This window comes from Vulpes vulpes, chromosome 12 (genome assembly GCF_048418805.1).
Source record: "Vulpes vulpes isolate BD-2025 chromosome 12, VulVul3, whole genome shotgun sequence".
NCBI classification, from domain to species: Eukaryota; Metazoa; Chordata; class Mammalia; order Carnivora; family Canidae; genus Vulpes; species Vulpes vulpes.
The window spans coordinates 114,700,725-114,715,952 of NC_132791.1; the positions used below are offsets into that span (position 1 = coordinate 114,700,725).

Below are 15,228 nucleotides of genomic sequence, written 5' to 3' on the forward strand. Positions count from 1 at the left end.
CGAGGCCGGGGGCGCCCGGTCCAGCCCAGGGCCCCGCCTGAGCCCGAGCGAGGTAGCGAGCGGCGGGACCAGGAGGGCAACCAAGCCTCCGACACAGTCGGCGCCGGCGCCCCGCACCGCAGCTGCGCTCAGGAGGCGGGGGCAGGAGGCCCGAGGACGGCGAGGCCCGCAGACACTAGTTCCAACCCCCCCCACGCTAGGGGGGTGCCCGCCGGTCCTCCCCGCCGCGCCGCGCACCCGCAGCCCCATCAGACCCAGACCCGGGTGAACGGCTCGCTCCCAGCCACGCCCGCAGGGTCCTGGCCTCCAAGGCGTAGCGTCCTGGCTGGCCCTGCGCCCCCCACGCAGGGTTGGCCGCCCTGCCCTGACCACTTCCCTGCCCCCCGGGCTGCAGGCCGGAATGTGGCTCCCATCCTCCCATCCCCCACCTCCCCTCGCGGCTGGGTGCTCGCTCCTTAGGGAAGACACTATTTAGCACCGACTGTGTGCCCTGAACACAGCTCTTAGACACCGTCGTTTGCAATCGCCTTGGCATCAACCTTGCAAGGTTGCACAGAGGTGGAAGCCTGCAAACCAGCCACCTGCGGTGAAGAGGCTGCACAGAACTACCTCCTAATTCCAGCTCTAGTCCCTTGGCCTGGGCCTCATTGGCGAAATGGGCAGAAGGACTGCATTGGGCCAAGCAGGAGGTTCCCTGGAGGGTCACCCAGGGGATCCCAGGCAAGAGATTTCAGGACCCTTGGCTTCTGTTTCCACATCTGTACACACCAGAAAAGCAAACTAAGTAATCTCTAAAGTTCCTTCAAACTGTGAAATGCCAAGTGTGGATCCAGGGCCTCTGTTACAGGAAGGCGGCAAGATCAGCAAGACCGTAGTAGCTTAAAGGTTTCGGAGGAAAAACACTAAGTGAAATGCTTCATCTTATTCTTTTGCCTGGTGAGCTCATCCTATTAACCAAGGAGGCGGGAAGGAGCTTTTGACAAGGTCAGAGAGATTGCTGATGGGTCCAAGGTAGACTTGGCTGTGACCTAATGAGGACCTCGGTTTCTCCCCCTTGCTGCGAGGATCAGTCTGTCTTTCCCCATCAGGCCTCTGCCCCTAGAAGCAAGGGGTCCTCTAGGAGGCAGGCGGCAGTGCCAGGGAAGCCCGCTGTCAGCCCCACCCTGGTGGTTGCCAAGGGACAACCTGTCTCTTCTTTCTGCCACCAGCTGATGAGTTGTTTTGAGTACTCACTGCTTGCTCTCCGCTTTCTTTTCTCCAGAACATCAATGCCACTTGTCAATCAGAATTTCGTTCCAGATGACAAGCTAAGTTCCCGAGCTCAGCTGGGAGTGGGGATGGGGTGGGGACGTCAGTCCGGACCATTTGGGGGATTCCAGAGAGGTTGGGAAATGGGACTCCTGCCCCTGGACCTTCTCAACTGAAGCATCCCTTAACTGAGGCATCCCGCCCAGCCAGGGTTCAGCGTGCCTGGGCAGCCTGGTGGGCCTGAGTTCTTCGGTGGCTGGAGCCCACAGGAAGGAGTCTGTTCTTCTGGATTGATGTATAGCTTCTTCCTTCTTTGCATTTGCTTCAGGTAGATCCGCAAAGAATACTTGATCTTAAATTTACCTGCCCTGTCTTTTCCAGAAGTCCCTGTGAAGGTTTATCACAAGTGCATAATGAACCCACTGCATCAGTAGGGCCAACGGATGTGACTGGGTGACTTATCAACACTTGACTTCGTGGGACATGCCATCCCTGTGTCTCTTAGAAACCATGCCAGCAGTCTCTAACTGATGAGTTTACACTGGCCCCTAACACCCCACAGATGGCTGCAGTCTCTAACTGATGAGTTTAGACTGGCCCCTAACACCCCACAGATGGCTGCCCGAGTGATGGATCTAAAGTGAGCATTACTCCTTCGCAACCCAGGTTAAACCCCTTTTCATGACCCCATATGGCCTATAAAGTACAACTGAGCCCAACACTCCTCAGCATAGCACCTAAGATCCCTGCTCACTCCTCTGGCCACACCCATCTCCCACCACTGCCCATCTCAGGCTCCATCAGTGCCAAGCTGCCCACAGTTAGTTCCCTGGTCCTCCTATTTTATGCTTCTGTGCTCTAACACATCAATTTCGGCCAAGAAGCCTCCCACCCCCACCCCATACACACACACACACACACACACACACAGGTACAAAAAACCTCAGTTTAAGAATTTCCTCCTACAAGAAGTTGCTCCTGCCCTGCTACCGGGTCCCCTCCCAACAGAATTAATTACTCCCCGCTCTAGAATTCTCTTGCACTTATGGTTACTCACTTGATCCATGTCTGCATTCACTTAAAGACTATGGACTTGTTCCCTTGGATTTATTTTTAGCTTCTCCCTTTTTTGTATTTTCCTCAGGTAGATCCACAGAGCAGAATAGTTGTTCTTAAATTTGCCTACCATCTCTTTTCCGAAGATCCCTTTGAAGGTTAACCACAAGTTCATAATGAGAGTGTGGATTTTTTTTAAAAATCTATATTAGCAGCAGAATTCCCAAGATAGCAGGTGCTCAGTAAATGTGTTGGATGGATGAGCTGACGTGAAGTGGGGGTTAGTGAGGTCTGCAGTTCTGGCAAATCAAATTTGCTTCCACCACTGATTTGGGGGAGCCAGATGGGTTTTCCTGACAGGCAGTGTGAAACTACTGGCCTCCACTAAACCTGAAGTCTTTACAAACCTAAGCTGAAGGTAGGGTTCTGGTGGAGCGCCTTGAGGTTGGAGACAGCAAGGGCCTGACCGAGGATCCTTATCACCTCTTGGTGTGACGTGCGGCAACCCTGCTAGTTAACTACACTCAAACTCCGGATGAAATGAAATAATTCTCTGTCCTTTGGTCACCTGTTTGGGATATAAATGGTTCATTTCTAAAGAATAATGTCTAACAGAACCAGTTTAGAAGCAGAATTGATATGAGGGGCACCTGGGTGGCTCAGCGGTTGAGCATCTGCCTTTGGCTCTGGCTGTGATCCCGGGGTCCTGGGATCGAGTCCCACATTGGGCTCCCCGCAGCGAACCTGCTTCTCCCTCTGCCTGTGTCTCCCATGAATAAATAAAATCTTTAAAAAGAAAAAAAGAATTGATATTAGAAAGAGAATGGGTCTTGGATTTCACTTTGATTTTTACTCCTGCCTTAAAGGATGCTCTAAACAGCAGTTTTGCTTCATGGACATTGTAGCCAAGTGTCGGTGAAGAGCAAACATGCACACCTGGGGGCCACCCCAGGCCCCGTGGCAGCACATTGCTCAGCCTAGCTGACTGCAAAGACTATGTCTACTGTGAAAAAGCAGCCCCTCCACCTTGAGGACCATGTTCTGAGGCAGCTCTCCTGCCCCAGCCTCTCTTACCTCCATCGTATTAGTCTAGGCGTACAGAATCCCACTCACACTGAAATTACAGGGGAAACTTGGATCCTCCTTGATCGGAATACAACCTGCCTCTCCTTCTGTATTCGAGCTCTCCTCCCAGCATAAGAACCTAATTCATTCCCACCCCATGTCTCAATTTCCATTTACTACCCTGTAGAGGAGATAAGCTGCCATGGCAATGCGTTCTTCTTCCAGAAATCTTTGGTGCCTATTATGCGCCGGGCCCTGGAGACAAAGTAGAAAACAAGACAAATCCAGGGCTTGGCCTCTTGGGGTTCAGGCAAATGAAAAATATCGTAGAGGCCGTACATTGTCTTCTCACAGTCTGATCCACTCGGAGATCAGGTCTTTTCTGTAGGATATCTCATACAGTTAACACAGTCGCGAGGGCATAGTCTAGGCCGGCAGACTGTGTGGGGGTGGCAGCAAGCACCAGGGACCTGTGGCTTATGGCAAGTCCAGCGCTGGGACCGAGGGTCTTCGGCACATACGGGCTTGGGTGTGCACCTGTAATTCTCTGCCCGGATCTCCCACAGACCTGGGCTGCAGCTGCAGGCCGGCCCCTGCGGCCGCACCTGCTAGGAAGTGGGGCGTGGGGACCGCCTGTATGGTCAAGCCTGGCAGCTGGTGCCCAGAGAGCAGGGGTGCTATGCTTGCTTCTAAGCCAGCGTCATACCTGTGGTTAGCTTTCTACTTCCACATCCGCCTCTCCTCATGGGCTCTCACAGGCGAGGCAGGTTTCGAGAGCCCATGTTCCAGATAGAAATCAGTAAGGAAGCAGCAAAGCTGGGTTAAAACTCAGGGCTTCTGGGGGCCCCTGGGTGGCTCAGGGGTTGAGCATCTGCCTTTGGCTCAGGTCAGGATCCCAGGGTCCTGGGATCGAGTCCCACATCGGACTGCTTCTCCCTCTGCCTGTGTCTCTGCCTCTCTCTGTGTATCTCATGAATAAATAAATAAAAATCTTAAAAAAACAAAAACAAGTTGGGGCTTCTGGCTCGGGGAGGGTGGGAAGCATGCTTCGAGAAGGATGCTGGGCAGAGACCACTGTGAGATGGCGACAAGCCCACTGAAGTCTGTGCTAGACAAAGACTAAAGTACTTTTTCTCACCATTTCCCTGTTGTCCTTCTTTATCTCCAAGAACAAGAGCAGCAGAGGAAGCTGTACAGGGGAGCGGGAGCGAGAGCTAGGACAGAGGAAGAATGGGGGAGCTGCCTGGAAGCAAGGTACGATCGCTTTAGCAATGAGGGACAGGAGGAGAGGATCTGCCTTCTTGGTGCGACAATCTCAGGATACAAAAATAGGATGCCGAGGGCACCGGGGTGGCTCACCGGCTGGGCATCCGACCCTTGGTTACAGCCTGGGTCCTGATCTCAGAGCCCAGGGTCCAGCCCCGCATCGGGCTCTGCGCTCACTCAGTTGGGGAATTGGCTTAGGATTCTCTCTCTCCCTCTGCCCCCTGCCCCAGTCTCTCTCTCTCTCTCTCTCTCTCTCTCAAATAAATAAATTAAAATTTTTTAAAAATACATAAGATGCCAAAATATGTAAATAAGATGCCACCTTCCAGATCACCCCAGGTGTGTGGGGTTGGCAGTTCATCCAGAGAACAGTTTTGTCTGCACTGTGGCATTAGGTCGTCCTGTGAATCATTAGGAAACAATCCCAGGAGAGTAAAAAGTAGAAAAAAAAATGTGTGTGCATATGCATGTGCATATATGTCTCTCTTTACAGATGCACAGCCAGGTAGGTGGACAGACAGATGTGTGTGTGCATTCCCAGAGACATGTATATTTCAACATAATGTTGGCCAGTTCCCTTTTTCAGCTCAACAAAACAGTAAATCAGCAGCAGCTTCCATCTGCCAGGAATGATATTAGGCACTAAGGGGTACGGAAAGAAGATCTGGACATAGTTCCTGCTTTCAAAAATTTATGTTCTGGTGCGTTTAATTTTCCCTTCTAAAGGAAAACCTTTACATTTTATCTCATAGCAATTTTTAGGAGCTCATGCCCTCTAAAGGAATTCAGAATAGTAAAAAAGAATAGGTGGGATTTCTATTCACTCAGGGCAGATTTCTTACTACTTTCCGCTAAATGAGGGATGAGTTACGTTCAAGAACTGTACTGCGCAGTGGGCCGCGGCCAAGTGTGGATATGGAAGAGACGCTTACCCGCGAGCTCCTTTGTAGAGGAAGTTCTGTGTTGGGTACTGCACGGTTTAACACTCAGTTGTTTACGTCGTTACTCTTCCAGATTCCAGGCGAAAGCCTTAATTTAGAGCCATCTAGTTATCTTAATTTTAAAAAGACTAAAGGAAGATGTGGTAGTTGTCTTCAAATACTGAAGATCGTTCCCATTTGCTCCACAACCAGGACCAATGGATAGAAGTTATAGGCCGATTTTAGTTCAAATAAGAAAGAATTTATGAGTTGCCTCGGGAGATAATGAGCTCCCCAGCATTGGAAGTATACAAGCAGATGGATGGCCATCTGCCAGGATTGCCAGAGAAGGGATTCCAGCGTTGGATTAGGAGGTTGAATGAGGTACCTTCCATCTCTAAATTCTTGGATTCTCAGTCTGTCTCCTTGGCCCGAGGCAAAAAAAAAAAAAAAAAATTCAGTCTTTGGAGAAACTCCTATTGTTGCAAGTAAACATGTGCCTCATGGGATTGGGCTTTTCTCTTTAGATGCATGGGCACTTTTCTTTAAGTGTAGTGAAGATACTTAATATTAGAAAATGCAATAATCACTTAAATGCTCTATTGACAAAATTAATATTATTGATACACCACAAGTGTTACTAGGTAAATAGCATTAATGGCCTTGTTAAAAAAAGGAAATCTATTTACAACACAGGACGATAGTTCTCAAATAAGACCAATTTGAATAGATGAACATCGTGCTTGTTTTTTAAATGACTTCTTATAACATGCACACATGCGTACACATTCAGAAAGGAAAACAGTCAGTGGAGAAAAATGAAAAAGTATCTCAATATATCTACTGCTTTTATGCCTCGAGTCAGACTGTACCACCTGCTAGAGGAAGGATGGTTTTCTTCATGCATTTTCAAGCATTAAGCACTTGGGTGAAGCTCACCACGCACAATAATACCCTGTTCTTTGGAATACAAATCGACTCCAGGTTATCCTTCTCTGCACCCCACCCCCTCCGCCCAGTCTGATGGAGTGCACTGCTTTTCAAATGCTAATTAGGCAGACTGTAGAGGTGATATGGTTGACTTAAAAATTTGGCGGGGAAAGAGAAATAGAGAGAAACTAAATTGAAAAAAAAAAAAGAGAGAGGCAAAGCAAGACCCAAGAAAAAATACTTATGCATAAATATTTAGACAATAACCAGAACAGGATGTAGGCCTTCTCTCTCCCAACCCCTAGAGACAAGATTTTTATTTTTTATTATTTTTTAAGATTTTTATTTTTTCATGTTCATATAAGGATCTGCTTTATGGACTAGTTGGATAAAAAAGTGGATGGGATGCCATTGTTATGTTGTCAGATAACAGAGTTCCTGCTGGGGTGTTTTCAACGTTCAGTGGGGTTTGGTGAGCAGTTTGCTCACTGGCTGCTAGGTGCCAGGCCCTGTCATGGAGGGGGGGTGCAGGCAGGTGTGGGGAGATGGGGCCCTGCCCTCCGGAATCTCCCTCACTCCTGTGGGGCTTGGAGAGGCCCTTCTGTAGGCGTCAGCCCGCTTAACATCAGTCCTCAGCTCAACACTGCTGCCCCTGCTCCCTCCTCGCTACAAAACAAAATACATCTCTTATGTGGAAAGCATTCTCAAGATAAAAACCTTTCAATTCTGTCATCATGCAGGTAGCTGATCCATCTCCCTACCACTCTAACAACTGATATTTGCACGACACTTCACAGCTTATAATGCACTCGAAGCCACCATCATACTTATGGGTTCATCATGACTTGTGGGGTTAGCCCCATTTCAAAGACGGGGACATAACCCATTTAGTAGTAAATGATGAGCCTTCAAGTTGTATTTTCTGATTTTAAACCAGCAAAGTCCCCTTCCGCTACCGTTCTAGCTTAACCACTCCACCATCCTGATGTAATACCTATACAGTTATTTTTATTTATTTAAACTTTTGTGTTAAAAAGCCTCCATGCCGCATGTGGGGCTTGAACTCACCACCTTGAGATCAAGAAGCCTGCACTCTCGGGGGGGGGGGGGGGGGGGGGCGGGGGGGGGGCTGAGCCAGCCAGGCGCCCCCTGCTGTAGAAGGTAAAGAACCTGAGGAACAAAGCATTTAATTGAACAAAGCTATGCCACTTCTTGGTGGAGCACGCTCTCGTCCAAACTCCTGCTTCTTCCCGTTCCAGGCTTTTCCCTTGTAACGGAGCCAAGCCACCAATTTCGCCTTGGGCCAGATGAAAAGATCAAAACGTTCTTTGTAGAATGGAAAACATTGGTAAGACCCAAAACCAAAAGAGCTAAAAAAAAAAAAAAAAAAATCCAACCTATCACTTGAAACAAAAGCAAAAATTAAATCTTGCTTTTAAATCAATCTTACTTTTTTCTTTTTAAATCAATCTTACTTTTAAAGTGAGTTTTATTCCTCTCTCTTTCCTTGTGCCTTGTCTTAGATATGTCTTTCCCAGGGGCAGGGTCTAATGTTTATTTATTTCATAGAAAATATTTGGAAAACATACCCGACCATGACATACACTGTCCACTAGGTACATATTTTTAATCACCAGCATTGAAACTAAACTCACAAGCATTCTACATTCTTAATCCAGACAGAACCATCCTATTCTGAGGGCTCCTGGGTGGCTCAGCGGTTGGGCATCTGCCTTCGGCCCAGGGTGTGATCCCGGGGTCCTGGGATCGAGTCCCACATTGGGAGCCTGCTTCTCCCTCTGCCTGTGTCTCCCCCCTCTCTCTCTCTGTATCTCTCATGAATGAATAAATAAAATCTTTAAAAAATAAAAAAAAGAACCATAGTATCCCTTGTGTGCAACAGAGCACATGGCTGACATTTAATAAATGCTAGATAAAATAGAAGCCGTACTTCAAAGTAACAATAGCTGAAGAATCTCATTAAACACAAAGTAAGATAAACAAGCTACCATCGCACATCTGGATTGGCGTAGCTAGGCACCTTTTCCCCCCGACTGCTACAAAAGACACGGAGCAGCTAGGATCTTACCCGACATGCTGGGCAGCATTTTCCATCCAACACCATGGTGAGAGACAGAAAAACAAAAAAAGATTCTTTTGTCCAGCTCTCTTCCCTAATTATACCTTGGGTCTAAATAAAGAAAATACAGCACACATAATCAGAAATGATTTGAAGTAAATGAAAAGCAACAGAGTGGAGGTTTTAATCATATTATCAGTGGCAAGGGTCAGAGGAAATGGACAGATGGGAACAGCAAATTATCCACAGTGGCAAGGAGCAGAGAAAGAGATGCGAAGCCAGAGGAGGAGTCAAGAAACTAAGCTTGGTTTTCCAACTTCATTCAAAACTGTTTGTTTGGAAAGATGAATGGATAAAGAAGATGTGGTCTATGTATACAATGGAATATTCCTCAGCCATTAGAAATGACAAATACCCACCATTTGCTTCGACGTGGATGGAACTGGAGGGTATTATGCTGAGTGAAATAAGTCAATCGGAGAAGGACAAACATTATATGGCCTCATTCATTTGGGGAGTATAAAAAATAGTGAAAGGGAATAAAGGGGAAAGGAGAAAAAATAAGTGGGAAATATCAGAAAGGGAGATAGAACATGAGAAACTCCTAACTCTGGGAAACGAACTAGGGGTGGTGAAAGGGGAGGTGGGCGGGGGGTGGGGGTGACTGGGTGATGGGTACTGAGGTGGGCACTTGAGGGGATGAGCACTGGGTGTTATTCTATATGTTGGCAGATTGAACACCAATAAAAAATAAATTTATAATAAAAAAAACTGGCGGCTGAAGAGGCAATGACAACCCTCCAGCAGGCAAACTGCTTGCTAATATCCTAGCAAAACACTAACACCATCAAATAATAAGAAATATCATGATGTCTTCAGAGAAGCGAGGTTCAGACCTGCTTTCCCGTCTGTAGAGTTCCACTTAATAGAGTATATTCAACGTAGCTGAACAAATATCCAGAAGGTTACAATGTTGATTAGGAAAAATGCTGTTTTTTTTTTTTAAAGATTTTATTTATTTATTCATGAAATGACACACACAGAGAGTCAGAGACACAGGCAGAGGGAGCAGCAGGCTCCATGCAGGAGCCTGACTTGGGACTTGATCCTGGGTCTCCAGGACCATGCCCTGGACTGAATGCAGCGCTAAACCGCTGAGCCACTGGAAAAATGCTTCACACTGACATCTGGAAACCATCCGACCAGTTAAAAATGCAGGTGGGGACATTTCAGTTGTTTTGTTCCTCTGAGAGTAACGCTGGTGTCCTGTGGGCCTAGCTGCCCAGCATCGGGGGTGGGTTGGGGGGGGGGGCGGTGAGGAAGCCGAGGGAATGAGAGGTGGGAGGGACGCCCCCTTGGTGCAAAGCTATTGAGGCCTTCTCCTGTTGGGTTTATTGCAGTGGTTTAGGAAGCAATCCAGGAGATCACCCAGACGTCTTCAGCCATGGCCAGGGCTGCGTCAGACCAACAGATTATATCAAACGGCTTGTAAAAGGTGACCAAGTGTTGTAGATGATTGACCCTAAATAAAGTGTCTCCTGCCTAGGATTTTGGTGCCATACCATTTCATAGTATTCGCCTGACCTCAGCCAAAACAGGGATAAAATCTGAGATTAGGATAAGAATCTGGGGAAGTGACTCATTACTTTCCCTCACTGTATAAAGTAGCTTTGGTTCTGTCTTCTATTTACCAAAATGCAGAGGGTTACTAGGAAGGTTTGGGTCACCTGCCTTATGTTAAATAAAGACGGCTCTCAATTGTTTTTTTTTTTTTAAGATTTTATTTATTTATTCATGAGACACACACAGAGAGAGAGGCAGAGACACAGGCAGAGGGAGAAGCAGGCTCCCTGTGGGGAGCTCAATGTGGGACCTGATCCCAGGACCCTGGGATCAAAGCTCCCCTGGCATGTTGCTGGGCGGTCACCCAGTTGTCTCCAACCAACAGCACCTCAGATCTCTGGCCACGCTGGGTGCACACCTCATGAAGGGGAAAAACAAACTTGCTAGCAAACTGACCTCATTGGCAGTAAAAGCATCCGTAGACCCCATCAAGACTCTTAAAAAACAAAATCCCTAACCAACCTTACATTCACACAGATTATTCCAACAAGATCATTGCTTCAGCTTGGTGCTTCGGGCTTTTTAGGCTATTGGATGACCAAACACATGTAGTATTTGAGCTCTTACTGGGTTTCTAGTGTTGTAAAGGGCAGGAGAGAAGTAAAAAAAAAAAAGATCATTTATCAAGTGTTGACTATATGCTAGGTACGACAAACTTTCCATTTATTCCTTCATTTTCATCAACACAACCCTACGAGGTGTGCGGGATGGTGAGTTCCCTGTGACGGGAGCTGTTGAAGCATGTTTAAGGAGTGTAGGTAGGGGATGGATGAAAGCATTGAATCACTCAGGATGGGAACAAAGTGGGCGATCTCTGAGGTCCTTTTTTTTCTTCCATTAAAAAAAGAAAAGACATAATTCACATACCATAGGATTCACCATCCAATGTTTCTTTGTGTATTTGTGAGGTTGTGTAACTGTCACCATCTTCGAATTCCAGAACATTTTGATCCCTCCAAACCCATTTGGACTCTCCCATCTCCCAGCCTCTGGCAACCAAAAATCTGCTGTTTCTATGGAATCACCTATTTTAGACGTTTCATGTAAATGAATCATACAATCTGTGGGTATTTTGTAACTGGCTTCTTCCCTTGGTGTGAAGTTTCCGAGGACCATCATGATGTAGCGTGCAAGGGCCAGATAACATTCCATTGGGTGGATGTGTCATTTTGCTGACCCGTTCATCAGTGGATGGACTCGGAAGCACTTTCCACTCTGAGGTTTATGGACGCAGGGTTCCCGTTCTGCATCGGGCCAGGACACCAACAGGTGGGACTCCAGTTGGCCTCCAGCACCACACTTGCAGCTTCTTGGATGACGTGGCTGTTGATAGACGGCTGCCTCAACTGCACATGCCAAATGGAACTAATTTCCCCTGACAGCCTCCCTCCTTCACGCTTCCCCACTTCTGCTAATGGCAACACCAATCTCTCAGGTCCATGCAACAGTCTTCTTTTTTTTTTTTTTAACCCCTCCTTCTTCTGCATAGTAACTCACATGCCAACCTGTGTAGACCCTACCTCGACTATACCATTTCCTCCCATTGTCATGACCGATTTCAAGCCTCTTGGCTGTCAGTGTGGGTTTTCACCAGCTTCCCCATTTGCTAACTGTCCCCTTTCTACTCAGTGTGATTCAGTTGCTGGATTTATCCTTTTTATGTGCAGCTGTGTCCAAACCTGTCCCGGGATCAAACGGCTGAAATGAAATGCAAATTTCTACCCCTTGGTCCAGCGTAAATAGCTTGCAATTTAGTAAAGGGAGAAAGGCAGATAAGTGATAGTCATACCCTTGCCTTCGCTATTTGATTGCAAACATCTTTAAGAGAAGAAACTATTTCCACAGCAGGGTGAGACAGACAAGGCTTTGGTGGAAGCCAGGCCCTCTTTTGAAGCCTAGCTATTCCATCAGGGACACGAGAATCACCCCAAGCTTCCATCACCTCATTTGTGAAGGAAAAAAAAGGAGAAAAACTACTTACCTCTTGGGGTGCTTGTGAAGATCAGAGGTAAGGTACATAAGGGGACAACGCCTGACGTGCAGCTTGTACACAATGAACTGTGGCCCCTGCTTTCATCCTCCCCAAGATGCGGCACACTGCTCTGCGGAGCGGGCACCCAATACTCGGACTGCTAAGTGGAAATGTGGGGATTTGATGGGATACAGGGGGAAGCCCCAACTGCGGAAGGAGTCAGGGAAAGAGAACAGTAGCTGGCAGTTGCAGAGAATGAAAAAAGGGAGCTTGGAAACACGAGCAAGACATGGATGGACAGGTACGTTCTGGGCTGGCCTGAAGGCAAAGGCTGAGGCAGGACTACCTGGGGGCAAGGTGCGGGGGCAGGGAGGAGGCTGAGCCTCACTCGGGTGAAGGGCCATGATGGGTAGGAGAGGGAAATCAAGTTGGCCAAAGAGATCATGAACATCTCAGAAACTAAGTAGAGTTGGATCTCCCTGTGGGAGTCCCCACAGAGCCATTACGGTTCTTGGGCTGACAAGTGACGTGAGGAGCAGGAACCCACGCTCATGCTGGTGTTTGTCCAAAACGACCCGGCCACGCTGGGGATAGAGCAAGGAGCACACCAGGAAGACATTTTGAGTGCTGGGGGGCTCAGTGTTGAACATCTGCCTTCGGCACAGGGCGTGATCCTGGAGACCCGGGATCGAGTCCCAAGTCGGGCTCCCTGCAGGGAGCCTGCTTCTCCCTCTGCCTGTGTCTCTGCTTCTCTCTGTGTGTCTCTCATGAATAAATAAATAAAATCTTAAAAAAGAATACATTTTGAAAGAAAAAAGCATTACAGGCCTTCCCTAGTAACAAAAACGATAAACGATCCTGAACTTTTGCCTCTTTCCCCGAAGGCCAACATTTTATTTTTTCCCACCAAACATCTTCAAACACCTTGTTCCTCCAATCCTTTCTTTTCTGAAACAAAGCTAGAAATAAACTTGACGGATTAGTCAGGAAACCCTATCAGTCGTGGCTGCCCAGGTACTCCGACCCAAGATAGAAAGATTCCGGGTTATCTTAATCTGCCTACCTGTGCCCAGGCTTAATTGCGATGCGGCGCTTCCCTGAAGAGACAGGAAGAAGTTGAGCATGTCAGGTAATCAATCAAAACTCACATTCACAGCTCCAGAACCTTCCCCCACACTCCTATTAGAGTACAGATACCCCACAGGAGGCAAACATTAGGCTCCGTAGGTACTGCAGCCAAATATCACTGGCTGCCCCCATCAAATTAGAATGTATCTCAAAGAGGCCACTTTGTAAAAGGAAAAAGAAAAAGGTCAAGAAATTTTGAGGCCTTTTTAAAAAAGATTTTATTTATTTATTTGATAGAGAAAGAGAGCGTGCACAAGCAGGGGGAGCAGGAGAGGGAGAAGCAGACTCCCACCCTGAGCAGGGAAGCCCACACGGGGATCGATCCCAGCGCCCTGAAATCATGACCTGAACCAAAGGTAGACACTTAACCAACTGAGCCACGCAGGCGCCCCAAATTTGAGGCTTTTACTTTCAATAGGTGGCAAGGCATAGGGAGAGTTTTGTGCCTCTTTTCCTTCCACTGGAGCTGTTTATAAATATTTGATTGCATGAAAGTCTCCAAGTTCTCTGGGACTCATTCTGCTGGCTGGGCCCGTTTTGCTGCTGCTGCACTTGCTGGCTAAATAATCAATCCAGCTACCTCAGGTTCCGGGCACTCAACTTTTGTGAATTTGCCAAATTCCAGAAGCCTTTCAGAAGAGGCCATCAATCAGGACACGAGAGGGAATGGAGGTAAGCTCTGTCAGTCTCAGGCTCGCTTTGAGCACATATACTAAAATTGGAATGATCCAGAGAAGATTAGCACGGCCCCTGCGCTAGGATGACATGCAAATCTGAGAAGTGTTCTATATTAAAAAAAGAAAAAAAAAAAAAAAAAGACCTGTCAGTCTCTCTCAGCCAATGCTCAGAAAGTCTTCTCTGAACCAGGAATGTTAGATCCGCTTCCCCAAAAGCCCTCAAGATTCTTGTAAACTAGCATGGAGATGAGGACAACAGAGAAATTATAAATAATGCCTCAGAAGACTGTAGGTCATGCTCAACTAGAGGAATCTATCAAAAGAAGAGATGCCGAAGAAGAAGAGGGCAAAGAGAGATTTCCAGGGACAGACTTCCGTGAGTGACATTAAAATTATGCTCTTATTTGGAGGAACACACGAGGCCAGGAAAGGCTGGGGCTCACCTGGGACCGCCCAGCGAGCCCCCTCTAAGCTGCACCTCTGTGCTCTTGGGTCATCAACCTTGGAGACTGTCAGGACTGGAGGGACCCAAGAGAGAACCGGCACCTAACTTCCTCAGGAGAAGATGAGAAACCTGGCAAATGACTTGTTCCGGGTTAGACAATGAGCTAAATGAGAGCAGAGAGTAGAAAGGACTTTAGTTTGGTCTGGTCATGCTTCCTTGGTCTGATGTACAGATAGGAGGGGAAGACAGGGAAAGCCCCAGAAACCCTGCCCCACATCGCCCTTCAGGCCATGCTGTCTGGGCTACAGGGTTTGCGTTCTCCAGAAAAGGTCCTAAAGCATAAGAAGTTCATATCCATACATGAATATGAAAATCGCTTATGCTCTTTACCGCAGTAGCTATGGTAATATATGCATTTTTAGGAAGATAAAACGCAAAGTTTCATTAAATAATCACACTATAACTCAGTCTCCCATTAATTAAAAATGTAAGCAGCTCATATATTTTAAGGAAATTAAAGATGTTTCCAAACTACCAAGGTCTAGCTTTAATGGGAGGATAAACCCAAATAGCATCGGCACACTGCGTATGGAAGGAGGCTTTCAGCAAGATGAAAAAAACCATTAGTTACACAGGACTGCATAATTTCTGGGACGTCTCCTGCGACCACACTCCACCCCCTTATAACAGTAGCACCAAAGCAGCACAAGTTCAATACATAGGCTTCTTAAAACCAAGGTTCTGGGGGCACCTGGGTGGCTCAGTGGATTGAGTGTCACCTTCAGTTCAGGTCATGATCCTGAGGTCCTGGGATCGAG

The 15,228-nt window shown here is 47.3% G+C and overlaps 1 non-coding gene across 1 annotated transcript; it reads left to right on the forward strand.

Moving 5' to 3' along the window:
• The first annotated feature begins 13,980 nt into the window (after nt 1-13,980).
• Nucleotides 13,981-14,083, forward strand: LOC112920392 (U6 spliceosomal RNA). The gene has a single exon (XR_003235055.1). It is a non-coding gene; the product is annotated as a U6 spliceosomal RNA (small nuclear RNA).
• Nucleotides 14,084-15,228: the final 1,145 nt, after the last annotated feature.